Source organism: Atta colombica, unplaced genomic scaffold (assembly GCF_001594045.1).
Source record: "Atta colombica isolate Treedump-2 unplaced genomic scaffold, Acol1.0 scaffold1, whole genome shotgun sequence".
NCBI lineage: Eukaryota > Metazoa > Arthropoda > Insecta > Hymenoptera > Formicidae > Atta > Atta colombica.
In genome coordinates this window covers 2,148,535-2,165,455 of record NW_017259183.1, presented here as the reverse complement: position 1 = coordinate 2,165,455, position 16,921 = coordinate 2,148,535, and the positions used below count along the sequence as shown (strand labels likewise).

The 16,921-nt window shown below is 27.5% G+C and overlaps 1 protein-coding gene across 1 annotated transcript in view; it reads right to left on the bottom strand.

Annotated features, from left to right (window-relative positions):
• The window catches only part of LOC108689994 (facilitated trehalose transporter Tret1), a 17,810-nt gene extending 11,007 nt beyond the window's left edge, over positions 1 to 6,803 (bottom strand). The window contains exon 1 of the mRNA XM_018197146.1: positions 6,283 to 6,803. The gene's annotated coding sequence lies outside the window, so the exon portion shown is untranslated. The remainder of the gene's footprint in view (positions 1 to 6,282) is intronic.
• Between the last annotated feature and the right edge of the window lie 10,118 nt (positions 6,804 to 16,921).

Sequence of the window (16,921 nt, the reverse complement as noted above, 5' to 3'; positions counted from 1 at the left end):
GTGTGTGTGTGTGTGTGTGTGTGTGTGTGTGTGTGTGTGTGTGTGTGTGTGTGTGTGTGTGTGTGTGTGTTATACTAGGTGTAGTAAAAAGAAATCCATTATTTTTGCATGAAATTGAATGGAAAAATAATGGATTTCTTTTTACTACATCTAATATTTATACATTATACCTATTTAGAAATATATTTTATAGGGGAGACCGGAGCTAAGTGGACAACGGGGCTAAATTTAAATTTTGAATAGCAAAAATATATCTTATGAGTTCCCAATTTATATTGTAGAAAGCATCTCGTGTGTCCTCTTCATCAACGAAGTTTGGTTAGTTTAGATGTCGCATTATTATGTTTAGATAATCAAACGTGTTTTCGATAGTCAAAAGTAATTTGATATTTCATTTTTCAAATCACATCATTTTTTGTGTATATGGATGAAGTTGCAAACACTAGAACTTTTTATTGCCATCTTGTAGTTTTATAATCACTCTATAAAACACTAATAATCGTTTGACTAAAATCGTTTATTTTATTATTGAAAACTGTAATTGAAAAAAAGATGCCCACTTAATCCCTATATATATAATTGTATAATATACATGTATATAAAATTTTATACATGCATATAACGTACACACACACACACACACACACACACACACTCTCTCTCTCACACACACGCCCCACACTCACACACACGCCCCACACACACACACACACACACACACACACACACACACACATATACACAATTGTATATATAAAATATTAATATATAATTTTATTTTAAAACTTGTTTACATATCTTTACTAGCATTTCATTATCTTCATATTATGATTTACGTATAACAATCACAAAAGAAGACATCATACATCAATTATATTGAATAATATCACATGTAAGATTATGCAATATCTCATTAAGGAAAAAAACAGACAGAAAGAAATATAAAGAATAGTGAACAGCAGTCGTGAGACGCATAATAGAAGAGTTATTGTTTAGATAACAATTTAAAATAGTTTATAGGTATTTCAAAATACGCGAAGTTACATCATTTAGTGAATTTTCAAAATTGCAGATACCCATTTCATATTTATTTACCCATTTCATATTTAAATAAATTTAATATTTAATATATATATACTAATGTAAGAAATAAATCGCATATTCTTTGCTTTATTTCAACTTTCAAAACATACTAATTGCTCCATTATTGCATCGTATCGTTTGCATCATTATCGTGAATTCCGTAGAATTGCAAAGAGAGTTATAAAAGTGTTAGAGAGAACTCGTTTAATTACGTAGAAGCTGCTATAAAAAAAGAAAACATAGTATCTGCGAACGTTATGACGTTTCAGATACTGACGATAATAAAACTAGATATAATTTCGCTCCAGTATTTCGCTGATAACAATAAACGTAATGTATGTGTATGATGCAAAAGAACGTGACGTTTTTAATGCATGTCAATTAATGACATAATATGTCTATACAATTTTGTAATTATTTACACGATTTATTCTTTCTTACGTGTAAATAATTACAAAATTTATTCTTTCAATCAGAAATTAGACAAAATATTCTGTTCATACATGAATGGAATATAATAAAATTTAAATTAAAGACATCTAATACGACGCATTACTTTCTAACATTATCTACGACAATATTATTTTTGATAATCTAATGTGCAATGATGAAGATTTACTTCAATTTTTTGAAGATTTATTTTTGTCGTACAAAAGTCGTTTTTCCATATAAATAGCATGTATAAAATTTTGTATTATTTAAGAATTGTATTATTTGTGAATCTTTACCTTTTTACGCGAGTACATGATTAATTTCCATTGAATATAATTTCTCTTTTATGACACTTCAAGCTTGTAACTCTGCGATGTACAGTATCATTAGGTATATCACAGGTCACTTAATAGTTCAAATATTATTAGATAAATAGAAATTTACATTCGACATATATAATTGAAAATGCAAAATCAAACTGAACAACTTGTTCTACATTTATATTTGCATAAATTTTTGTGTTTGTACTGACTTAAAATAAATGGAATTTTTTCATAGTTGCTAATTATTTTATCAAAATAATTATGCTGTGTCAATATTTTTCTACGATATTAGGCTTCTTAAATTATCATTGATATCATAGAAATCAATACGAAATATCCGTTCCACTTTTTTTCTGTTATTTTACGTTTATCAAAATTGGATAAATACTTTTCTCTTTTTTATTTGATTAAGAATGACGTTCTCATTATTTTATCTTATCCTCGATATGATTTATATTTTAACTTTAAAAATGACCACATTCTCATGTATTTCTATGTGTTTTTGGTATATTATATTTTGATATAAATCAATTAATAACATAAAAATATATTTTTATTTTTAAGAATGTAATAAAGTTTTAGAGAAAGAATAGCCAGTATAAACTTTTGCAACATATATATGTTCAACATAAACAATAACACATCGCAATATTGCGTAATGTTATCGCATGAACGCACGTCGTAACGATATCAATGCGATATAGACAATGCGAGATATACATAATATTCGAGTGCCAAGAGTTAAGTTTTAAAAATGGATGAGATTAAATATGATTTCATAGTATTAACAATCTTTATTACCATAATTTCTGGGCATATTTATTTAATCGACGCGTGCGATAAAAAAGACTATTCTCTACGACATACGTTTTCAATATTTTGCTCAACAAGAACGAATTTGTAACACAAAAATATATTTGTCAAAATGTTGTGGCCAAGTTATATAAACAGGTATATACCACTTTAAAAATCTGAGCAAACAGGATGCGAACAATCCGAGCTTATACTTATACTTATTTACATTAATTTTAGGAAAAAATAATAATCAACTTAAGAGAAGAGTTTCCTGTTTCGCAATTTTATTTGCTCGCACGCGAATTTTTACGAAGTTTATTCGTTAAAGTGCATTCGTGACTCTCGTTATCTTGCACTTGTCTTACTAAACGCTAAATATGCTAATCACGTACAATACTACAGTAGGTATGTTAAAAATTGTTTGCGATATATTAGATATTACTTTCAATTTGTACAGAAAAATACTTAAAAGCGTTTAAAGTATTACAAAAAATTGTTAAATTTAAGTTGTGATATTAATGTATCTTAACTATAATACAAAAATAATACAATTATATTGAAATGAAATATTGCTTAAATAATAATTACATTTATAAATAATTTAATAAATTTAAAGACAAAAAGGAGAAAAATTAATTAATATTGATTGCATAATTGTGGTACAATAATGGATAAATGAAAATACTAAAATTAGTAAGAATAATATTTAAAAGAATTAAATTTCTACACAACATATATACGAAATGTGAATAATTTATATTTTTTTATCGTTCAAAATATTTAACATTCTGTTCACATTATAGCATATATATATGTATATATATATGTTCGCAAATATTAGTATCTAGCAAATATTGAATCAAAACGAAAGTTTATAACGCTTTTTCATTTGTATCATATCTACATCTTTCTTAAAAAAAAATTTGGCAATTGCATTCGATAGAACAAAATTTTAGCTTTAATGAATCTGTTTTTAAATTGCAGTAAAATGATTTTTAACAGAGTTGGGCAATTAAAGTTAAAATGCTCTTTTTATTTAATCCGTAATATCCCAATAACAAAAAATCTTAGGAAAATTTTCAAAAAACAATTACGTAAGAAGAACTTTAAGCTTTCATATTAGAAAATTGAAAATTTTTCCAATTTTTTTTAGCACGTGACAAGCTTACAAAGTATAAAGTATAAAGAAAAGTACAAAGTACAAAGTATAAAGAAAATTTTCTGTTTTGTCCATTTCATAGTTTTGTAGATGTAAAAATTACCAAACTCACAAAAACTCAAAATTCATAGTAATGTTTTTTTGAAAATAGAAATTTTATTTTTAAAATCCTTTTTTTATTTTAAATTTCATTTATTTTTAACAAAGTTATATCTGCTTGAATTTTGAAGTTCGTAGCAAATTTAACTTTTATTTCAATATAATATATACGTATTTAATTAACAAATATATTAATTTAATGTAGCGATTATACTGAAATCTTATATATAAAAGACAATTAAAATCGACATTTCACTTTCATGCTTACTTAAACAACATATTTCAACGTTGATACCCGTCGACCGTGTGAAAATGATTTATGTAACAATCCGTGTAGTTTCTTATGTAAGTATAACACAATATGTGTAATTCATAATTTTCGTTTCGTCGGGTTTTTCCGTTTACCACGTCGTGCTGCCCGATTCACATCATGCGGAAAATGCGAACTCGCGTTAATGTCGTAATAATGCCTGGCGAAATCACAAATTATTAACCATACATAGCAACTAAACCGCTGGTTTGCGGATATTCTCCTTATCTTGCGTATTTCATGATTGCGATAAACGTACAAAATGAAAACATGTGGATGCGAATTGCGGAGCCGGCGTGCAACGTGAATATTAATCGAGCATACAAAATGTTGAAATCCTGATGTATTATAATTATAGATTCATATACTTTCACATGTATTCCCCACACATATATATATATATATATTTTTTTTTTATCCTATGAGAAAATAATTGACTGCACACGTTATAATTCAATTAAGTATGAAGTCGATAATTTTTTCATGAGGCAAAAAGTTAGTTCAACGACTCTGATTCATCTTGTATGGATATATATATATATATATATCCTCACACTATATTCTCATTTATTTAAGAATTCTAATAATGGCTTCATTAATATAATTGCAACATTTGCTCAATATATTCTCAAGAACACATAAAAAGCAGTATACAAAATCAAATAACTTTATTTTAATTCTTAACGTCAATAAACAGTCAAATTTTGTAACCAATAATCATTTTGACTTTCATGATATTAGAATAAAGAATAATTTTGACTTTCAATTCTCTTGTGTTCCTTGGGCAATGCATGCTAATATTTAATCAATGCATCGCTGTATAAATTGTCCTACTAGAGAAACATTAATCATCGTTGTTTCCGTTTCACTTCTTAATATCTTTCATTTCTTTATAAAGAGTCCTTCCATATTAAATCAAAAGTGTCAGAAAATAGCACAAAATAAAAATAAGCAAATTAATCTTAATAATAAGTGTGTCAAGTTGCGTCAGTTTTTAATAATAAGGCTCACCGCCTTAGACGAGCTGTAATTCACGTTTCAGATTTTAAAATACAATTCTACATTTTGTAATTTTATACGTCATGTATTTCGGTCTGTGTATTTTAGCATATATTTTACATACGCATGTATTCTAACTATTCACATGTCATTCGTATCACATAAAATTACAAATAGAATTCTAATTTAAATGGTGACATGAATTATAGATAATCTAAAATTAAAAATGACGTCGACGTGAGGATTTATACGTAAAATCGATTAAAAGAATACGCAAAACAGGAAGAGCATATACAATGGTTGCGTTCCACAGAAAAATCAGCTTTGTATACATATAATAATTGCACGATTTTTTAATATGATTGATTTGTACATTTAGAATGTATAAGTGAGGAACTAAAGGCAAAATCAATTACATCAAAGAATTTTACAATTGCAAAGTTGCTTTTTCTGCTGAACGCAATCAATATGAAGAATTCATAAGCATACACAGTGATAACGTAGTAATACCACGTTTTAAATGTTACTTTGAAGTTAAAGTTTAATGCGATATTATATTATGGAAATAAATCGAGTGTGTCGAAATTTCTCAAATATGCGTTTTTTTTATAAAAATATGTAAAAATTTATTATACTTAATTCAATGTTATCAATTATCTCTTTATCAACATATTATTTATATTCGCGATGCTTTTTTCACATATGTGCTTTTTTTTAAATCAACATGTACTCGACGTAGCCTTATTATTTAAAAAAATATGTAATAGAAGTGTAATGTCGATTACATATTACAAATTGCAGTAATACTGGTAGCTCAAAAGATTTAATCTTTAATCGAGATCTCGCGAGAATGTCCAGCTCGTCTGATAATACGGAAGAACGATAAAACACGAAATTTGGTCTCTCTAAATTATACTGTATTACACTTTCCGTAACAAGACAATTTATACATTGAAAAGAAAAAGAGAAAAAAAATAAAAGAAGAATAAAGGAAAAAAAAATCGATAAAGGAATTTTATCGTTATCGCGCTTGTACAAGAAATTAATTTTAGCAAATTAATTTTAGAATTTTGATTACACACCGTGACTTTCCTCTAGTTTGACGTCTCTTCGATAGTCAATAGTCCCTCGTTGGGGCAATCGTGGGTCTACTAGAGGGAACGGTTGGCTATACAAAACCGTGCTGACCAGCGCGTATCGTGGCGTACAACAGAGTATGTGACGGAGACCCGCGACGCTAACATCGGCCCGAGAATTCAATTCTTATCAGTCGTATACAGTATTGAACGCGAAGATATACGTATATCTTGAGTTAATCAACTGCGCGAACACCGCAGTTGTAAATAGATCTTTCACAAATGAGGAATGCATCTTCTTCAGCAACGTGGCACTCACTGTAGTATTTCCTCGTTTGCGTCATCCCTCTTTGGTTCCGTTTGGGACAATTAGTTCGATGCAATATTCTCGCAATCAACAAATCTCCCACTTAGTTCTGCGCGCGATAATTGTGCATAAATGGCGATGTGCGAACGCTTTGGCGATATGCGACAAAACAAGTCAGCGCCAAACATTAAGAGGATACTCAATCATACTTTCTGTATGTGTCTGGACTGCATATTTTGTGAGTTTTTTTCATCAGGATAATAATAAACGCAAAGTATCTCCGTTTTTCTACCAGAAGAAATACATCGCATTTTTAAAATCACGTTTAGAGAATTTAATCCTAAAGCATAAATAATGTTTCCATTTTTACCTCGTTTTACAATGATAATAGATACTTATCCGCAAGAAATAGATTAGTTTACTGATCCGTTTTTTTGCGGGGAAAAAATATAATATTAATAATTAAGTTGTCAAAATTAAATGGTTGATTACGTTTCTCTTCTCTCTAAAACTTTTACAGTACTGTCACTATAAAGAGCGAATCTTATTTTTAAAGATTAAAAATTGAACCTCTCTTTTTCAAGACTGGTCTAACTTTCAATCTTTAGAATAAAATTTCATTCTAATAAATTTAGAAAGTTCTATTAATTCCAATCTTATTATTCTATTAATTTTTTTGTCCTACAGTAAAACTACTTGTAGAAAAGGAATAATATCAGAAATGGAAGTCTCCTGAAGTCGATCATACGCTTCATAATAATTTCACTGGATATTCAAAGATTTATAGATATTTTACATGGTATAAATTCTCATGAAAGAAAGTACAAGATATGCGTATATTTTTTACATTTAAGTGTTTTTCAATCTTTTTTCAATTCATGACATATTAAAAGCTAATTAAGAGCCTAATTTCTCGAAATAAATCATTAGGAGTACAGCACAGTTCTTTTACTAAAAATTCAGAATTATAATATATGAAAAATTCAGAAATAAAAAGTAAAGTAAAATTTTTATTTTTTGTTATCGTTTTAAAAGTGATTGTAAACATTTTTTTTCTTTACACTTTACTCGCTTTTTTATTTATTTTTAAAATCTCTTGCAGAGATGCATACAATAGTTTTTACTTTATAAATAAATACGAATAAATACGAGCGTAATACAACAGACAGCGCACTGGATGGCCAGACAGGTTCCTATTCTCGAAAAGTATCGCATACGAAAAACTAAGGAATTACTATAGTATTCATTACATATACTATAGCATTTCTCTAGTTTTTCGTATGTGATACGTTTGAAGAATCGGGGCCCTGAGATCCCGGTAGGACCTAAAATATTTACCCGGTAGGACCTAAAACCTTTTCCGAAAGGAGACACGTTCATGTCTCCTCTCGAAAAAGGTTGGCAACCTCTCGAAAGTATCCTTGCCCACAGAAACACCTCTCGAAAAATCCGCCGTTTAGAACCGGCATTAAAATTGTATGTCTCATATATATGCTCGTGGCAATTTGAATAATCAGCGTGCGCATCACAAACATATGAGAGAGATGTAACACAGGCCTGAAGTCTAACGTAAGAAGAAAAAAAGAAGAACAAATAAACAAATTGGATTGAATGAATTCAGATTTTCAGAAATATTGATTCACGAATGTTAAAATGAATGCTTTTCAATCCTGAATACATTTTTATTTATTTATAGAAATTGCATGCAGCATATCTTTATGCTTTTCAATCTAAAAATAATATTAGTCTTTTCTGTACATTGTGAATACTGTTCAATTCAAAATTTTAAATAGAAAATGCAGTGTTTTAATCCAATTGCATCCAATTGAATCTAATTGAATCTAAAAAAAAGTATTTGCTATTTAAAATACGTATTCGGATAGAAAAAAATTTCAATCCATTTTAATTCATTCTCGTTTACTAGGTACGTATTGAAGGTTTTATCAATGTCACTTTATATTTTGAAAGTTGCCCCGTTCTATGATATGTATATATGTTAATTATGATATGTATATATGTTAATTGTAGTTCAAAGCCAGTCTTTGTATAAAGGCTTTTGTAATTGCTAAACAAATCTGTTTTGTTTAACTTTTCCCTTAGATATTTGCAATTCCCTCATTCTCCTTTACATTAAAATCATCAAAAATATATAATAACTTTAAATGACATGCATATGTTCATACAGACATTTATAGCAGCACTAAGTACCTATTATATAAATATCTGAATTGTCATTGAATACACCGAGAAATGAAATATTATCATTACTTAAATATATTGAAATAGTATCGTTCGCAATTTTCCTATATATAATTTTTATTTATTTAGATATCATTTTTAGATAATAAGTAATGCAAACATGTTTAATTCTAAAATTCTTTTCTCTTTATAGTGATTGATATTTTTTCATTTACTTATAGCATGATTCATAAATCACATATATCATTCCCGACAAATTTACACAGAAATGCGATACGTACAGCTGATAAATAACTGATAGATTTCACTATCCGCGTTTTATTTTTTATTGAGGAATCTCGATAAAGTCAATAACAATCGTTAAGAATATGAGTAAAACGTGCAAAATATTTAAAATAAGCAAACACATTTGTGATTTTATTCAAGTGATGTATAAATCAATATTTAATGAATTTAATGCTGACGTGTCCTTGATTTTTAATTTAATCGTGATAAATATTTTCAGTTTTTTTTCTGTAATCATTAAGCAGCAATTTGACAACTGCAACGTCACATTTTATGTAATACAAATTTATATTATCGATATTAACGATATTTACCATAAATTATTATTGATTTTTTCCTTACTATAAACTGTTATTCTGGAGGAGAAGTTATTTCTCTATTAAAATCACATAAATTTTAATATATCAATTAAACACGGGATAGTGATGTATCGATCTATAAAAACAAGAAATAACTAGATTGTAAAAGCAAATAATTCTTAAAGTATAATCTACATACATGATGTCTTTAATAATTAGTGTATGCATTCAACGTCAAGAATGTTTCCTGTTATCAGATTTAATATTTTTGAATTTCTACAATATAAATATTTATCTTTTAAGAAAGAAAAAAAATGTAAATTATATAAAATATTTGAAGGCCTGTCGATTCGTATTTATTTCAACATTCTTTAATTCAGTCAAGACAGAAAAAAAGAAGTATTTTTTTCTAATTTTATACATATGTATATACAGAGTATCCCAAAATTCACGAACGTCCTTTTAAGAACGAATTCTTTAGAATTTAGAACATTCTAAGACAAAAATATCGAGATTATAACAGTTTTTAAATTAGTGGTTAAAGTTTACTTATCATGGAGCTGATACTACGCGCTCAGGCATGACGATATGACAAGTGGTGCTTCAGGGCCCTCTCAGCAACTTCAAGATTATCATACAAATATGCAATGTCATTTTTATTAAGAAATTATTGTTGCTTTTATACGGAATCTATTTGTAGATTGCCGTACTTCTTTTGTATTACATTTTTTCCATTTGACACTGTTTTGTATACAAATAAACATTAAAAATTTAAGGATTTCGGACGCTTATTATTACATGTTTAACTTTTCGTCAATAATAAATTAATTTGATAACTCTTTTTTGTAATATGCTGCAAAAAATACAATTTAAGCAATCGATCTTAAATTGTAGATTTTTTTTAGTCATATTTCCTTTGAAAGTATTAAATTTATGAATGAAATTAATTAAAAGCATAAGATTAACAAAAGAAATCATTGATTAATACCTAATTAATTAATATCTAATTTTAATAATTTATTGAAGAAAAGTTAAGTATCTTATAATTATTAAATAACAATAATGAAAAGACAAATTAAAATAAAATTAATTCAAATATAGTTTGGCATTTGATATTTGTATTGATACCAATTATCAGTTTTATTATTGTCAATTATTATCTTGACGGTACGATTTAGAAAACTCGATTTGGTAAAAATATCGATTTAATCTTTATAATGGTTGCAAATATATATATATGTATATAATGAATATAAAATATTCTATAAATGAATATAAAATATTCTAATAAATCTTCTTTTATAAAATATAAAATATTTAATAATATTAAATTTGGTTGATTGCGTTATTATCAGCTACGTAAGAATTAAAAATTATTATCAGATGTATCTGATTTTTTAAAACTCTGCTAACGTCCATAAAACAAAATGTAAGCTATTATATTTTTGTTTGTATTACTCATTTCTCATTTATTTCACATTATACTAAATATTACCTGTATTAAGCAATAATATAAAACATTGAGAGAGAGAGAGAGAGAGAGAGAGAGAGAGAGAGAGAGAGAGAGAGAAAATATGATTTAAGCGACCAGTATGCGTTCGGCAACTCTCCCCTATATATATATATAATAAAGATTAATCTGATTAACTTCTCAAGACATAGCCACAGTATTTTATTACTAAGATTATTAATATTCTGTTATTTGATGTATGAAAAGATAGATTACGGATTATTACGGATTATACAATTAGAAATTTTATAATTTTGTTAAATTAATCACCAGTTAAATTAATCCAAATTTTTTATAAATAAGGATTCTTTTAATATTCAACGATACTTTTATTTAAAAATTTCTGCTTCTATATGGTAATTATATTATAATTAATATCAAAATATATCATAAAATATCAATAACAAGACATTTACAATGATTATAAATCAGTTGTCAAAATAAATTCATAATCATGTATTTTTACCTCGTATGTTAAACATTTTTGTGCTAATATTGATACATAAATTATTTGATATAAAAAGATTTATGTATTGTTATTAAATTAATTATTAATTTAATTTGTAATATTATTATTCCAACTTTAGCTTAAAAAGTTGCATTTCAAGTTTAACAATAATTTGGCGTAATTTGTAGAAAAAGAAAATATATTTAAAAATTCACATAGAAATATTATTAGACACCAAGATGTATTTTGATGCAATTTATAATTTATAATTCTAATTTTTTTCTAATTTTATTAAACGTTTACTAAAATAATTATTTTAAAAATGCGCATATCGTAATTTATATGAAAATTAAATGCATTAGAATTAAATAATTAATAATACTACTTAATTACTTTAAAATAATATTCATATTTAGAAAAATGATATTATTTACAATGTATAGGTATAAGATAAGAGTGACACAAATGTTCAAATTATGCATCATTCATCTCAATATATAATTTTGCTCGCCGAAATAAATTTTGATGTTTCAATGTTTTAAAACATAATTCTTAATTTTAAGTTTTAATTCTTTCAATGAAATATTTATTAATATGATGTAATATAATGTGATATATTATAATAAATATAATATAATATAATAAAATTATCCATCGTTTGAAAAAAAAATCTTTACAAGAATAAACTTTTATAAAATTTTAGATAATTTAATTTTTTTTTCATTAATTACCATTTTGTATTATTTTTTATCGAAATAAAAGAGAAAAAATTTAACAAATAAACAAGGAAAAATTTTATACAAATAAGAAATGATGCTAATCTTAAGTTCTACTCAATGTCTATCGTAGACCTGTTTCTTCTTTCCTTTTCTTTTCTCGGAAACTGACTTCCTTGTTCTTCCCGAACAGAAATTCGATCAGGCATGCCTGATATACAATCAGAATCCAATCAGGTAAGAGTATCTGTTTGAAATCACTCTTATCTACGAGATAGGAGATACTATAATCGATTATTGTTCTCACATTCTGTGATTGATCAATTTGTTACTGCTTATAACTTGATACATATGAAAAAAATGCCAGATTTTTTAATAGACATAATTATTATTCCAACTCTCTAACAATTTAAAAATATGATAATTTGTAGACGATGAATTCTGCACTGAAAAAAAATATAGTCAATTTTAATAAATATTTAGTTGAATACTTGCCAATTAAATATTTATTAATATAAAATATATTTATTTGATACAAGAAATGTTACTTTAAATTAACAATAAAAATAACAATCTTTTTTTTACTAAACAAATATTTATTTACTGTAAGTAAATGTTTTATTGGCAGTATTGAATTAAATTTATTAAAATTGACTATATTTTTTTTCAGTGTGTGAATAAGAGAAGTAATAAGATTTCATAATTGTGTGTTACAACCAAACCCTTGAGAATTAATTCTGGAATCGATAGAGATGAATGGATAGAGATGAAGAATAGATAAGGAGAGGATATGAAAAAACATTTAGACAGATTAGATTCGTGGTTTGCCTCTCGCCTCTGTGTGTACCTCGTAGATATACGCACAAAGGCGAATACCACAAGTCGAAACACTTTTTGTTGCTTTGAAATGTGTACCAATAACCCGAAAAGACATTGTAACGTCTATTTCCAGCCTATATCCAGCAAATAGTGCGTACGTCAGTCCAAATTTCGAGTCAAGGAACTTAACTCTTAATACACACCTTTGAGTCACCTTGGTGCGTATCCTGCGCATTTCTTTTCTTTGAAATATTAAAAGCACCTGGTTGAATACCGATCTTTCTTCTATTCCTAAAAAAAGTTTGACTAGAAAACAAGTTTTGTGCATTATCGGCCTCAATTCATGCGTATCTTTTAACTAGAATAACTCCAAAGTTCATTTCTGGATCACAAATGACCTATCAGAGTGTACATTTTTTTGTAACTGTAAAAGCTCTTATTTTTTTCCATTTTCAACTAATTTTCGTTTGTATTTCAGGAATATTTCGCGAATTAAAAAAAGAATTTAACCCTAGAACAATATTAGCCTTTAAAAAGTACGAAGCTTTTTGACACTCTTGTGTTAAATGTTATCTGTAATATTATCTATATATTATGTTGTTTGTAATGTTATAAAGAACATTTTCCTAATAAATGATAAGTTTTTTTACACAATAACAATAATATAATGCATTGTTTAAAATGTAAATGCAATATATCTTCAATTTATGGCCATTCATGCATTTAAAAAAAATTTCATTTTCAGGTTACTAAATAATTAAATTTTTTAGACAGCCGACACTTGAACTATTTTTTCTTTTGTAGTTTGGAATGTCAACTTTAAGATATTGAAACATATTTTTCCTTTAAACATTTTTATTCCAGAGTTTTGTATAAAAAAGTGCATTTTTCTTATTTTATTAATTATATTTATAATAATTTTATATAGTTATAATAATTTATATAAGACAACCGGTTGTAGGTTCCCTAAGCTTTGAGAATTTTTTAATTTTTTACTGAAGTTAGAATTGAAAATTAATGGTCATATTCGAAAAATAGAACATTTGTGAATATTTAAAAAAAACTGGATGTATGAATCATAGCTTGGTATCACTACACAAAGAGTTCTTTTTCTTTAATTAAGCGAAACGTTGTGACAAAAATATAAACTAAATATAGTATGTTGTAAAGTATGAATATAGAGCTACAATAATATAAACTATGGATTAGTAATCACGTTTTCGTAATTATAGAAAGCAATTAGTTACTTACGGAATATTACATCACCATGGCGTATCAGTTTTTTACACAAACAAAATAAATAATATGATTTATAAATCGATGCAATCAAGTCGTATGACCTGCTCGAATTACTATTGTCATTTGTTAAATTAATTATATAATTATAATATTATGTACAAACAGCGAGTGGCCCACTTTTGAAAACGAACTAAATTGGATCCGGTTATCTTACTTGTTATAAATATACAACTTTACAAATACTTTCTAAAAATATCAAAATATGCGTAAAAATTGCTTAATAATTTTTATATACTTGTAAAATGATGAAAATTAATCCAGGACACGAAAGACCTATCGTATGTAGTAAAGGTGTATACCAAAGATTAATCATTAACTTAAAACTAGACCATATAAGGCGATTCTTCTCTGTAAGATAAGAAAGTAATTACGAGATCTTAAATGAATAGAAAGAAATTCAAGTCATATTAACTAACATTTAAAGCATATTCTAAAAATTAGACAGCAAGCGTATGTGTATTACAATATTTAAATTGCTTTAATTGTATAATATGTATATATAAAATGATCAAGATTTAATTTATTTAAATTATAATTTAATTTAATTTAATTATAAAAATAACTAATTTTTAAATTATTTTAAAATTATTTACAAACGTGTTCTAAGAAGTAGTAAAAACGAAAAAAATTTGAACGTTTTATTGAAAATATTTAAATTGTAACTTGAAAAAAAAATTTTTTCTACAGATAAAGTTTACATTTTGCCGTTTATGATTATGCAATTTATTATTATTATCTAATATAATTACTAATATACAGGGTGTCCCGAAAGTCTTTGCCAATCGCTTTTATGTAAATAGAGCGGACTAAACCGAGTCGAAAAGTCCTCTACCATTTGGCAATAGTTAACAAGATATTAATTATTAAAAATTGCCAAATATTGGTCTCAACAATTTTTTTTACTCAAATACTATCAACTTTATAAAAAAGCTGCAAGAGACAAAATCATTTATTTTCTTCTCATAAAGTTCTGAAAATTTTTTTAGGATTTTTTAATACCGTATTTTCTCATGTTGATAAAAATAAGAAAAGCAATACTAAAAAGATTGATAAAAAATTCTGAAAAAATTCTTAGAGTTCTAAAAGAAAATAAATTATTTTTGTGTTATGACTTCTTCAGGATAGAAATAATCGAGCCCAATGACATGCGCCCGAGAGGATCCGTATGGAAATCGAATGATTACTGAAGGGAAGTTGAGTGGATTTGGTTATTGTGAGAAAGCGGAGAAAGAGAGAGAAGCAGACTTTTTCTAGAAATTCCACACTCCGCGTGGAGATTGTTGGGGAGTGCTTAGGATGATAAAGCGGAGAATGGTACGTGAGATGACGGAGAGGAGACGAACTGAATGGAGGAGTCAGGAATTGACGGAGGGGTGTCTGGACAATTCGCTCCATTGAAGCGTCCGATAACGCAGACAAATCTGGTATCAGGACAGATCGGAAATCAAGAAGGGAGTAAGGGGAGTATCCCCTCTAACCGATTTTAGAGAAGGATGAAGTCGATGAAGCCGGAAGGCGAAGTCGGAGGAGCTGGTGAAATCAGAGGGACTGGCGAAATTGGAGGAACCGATAAAGTCGGAAGAGCTGGCGAAGCCGAAGTAGCCGGTAAAATCGGTGGTATTGGAGCCGGAGGAGAGTCCTCGCTTGGGTGACGACTCTGAGAGTTGTTCAAAGTAACGAGATATTCCTGGAATGTTTCATCCAGAAATCTGCGAACTTCTAAGTGACGAACTTCTCGCCTACGAAACCAATTTCGATTGCACTGCTACCAAGGGTAGTTGTTTCTCGGAGATCTCACTAAAGGTTGCGGACAAATTAGTTCGATTCCCGCAGAAAATAATTAAAGGGAACTGTTTGCTTCTGATTCGGTAGCTCGATAATCGGGTTTCGATGATGTTATGCCTCGGAACTCACGCACAAATTGTGAATGAATCGAACGATTTGGAAAACTGCACGAAGCGTGATGTTAAAGTTGCAATATTAAGCAGAAATAATTTGTATAAGGGAGATATCGCGATGTCGTGGTTTATATTGGAATCTTTTTGAGAATTTTTTGGTTCTTTGATAAGCTATGTTGAGTTGGAAAATCGAGGATTCGGATTGGTAAAATTTTTTGCTCTTTTCTCAAATAATTATTGGAGGATCGCTTTTAATTCAGCTCCACCCACTATAATTTTAATTTTCTAAATATTTATTGGTGATGACATCATCCTCTCTAAAGATTTTGGATTTATGGTTACCTTTGGCGAGTTTAGTTTTATTTGTTCCGTTTTCTGAGAGAGGGAGTATAATGTATCATCTCTTCTAAGCAATCTTATGATTTATGTTATCTTTACGTGAGTTTTCGTATTTTTCTTTTTTTTATCAGTTACTGATTTTTCTTTTATGAGTTAAACGTGCGTTTTCTTCTAGACAGTATTTGCCTACGTTGGACCTACAATATTGTTTGTGATCGATAAAGATAAAACTCAGAACTATCGTTATCTTAAGTTTTATTGTACTACTTTTTCTATTGACAAAAAATCGCCTTTGGACCTTAATCGCTCTTACAAGTTTGGAATGTGCGTTTTTATTTACATAAGTATCACGTACCGTCGATCCGCATCTAAATTCTGTATTCATTGACGATCCTATCTTGTTTAGACAGTATTTTCTCTTCAGAGTTTGTAATTTTAATTATGTGTTGATGCTATAATATAATTATCAGGCAATTTTGAATAAACATAGTTTTTCTATACCGCTGGGAAGATTTCTAATAACACG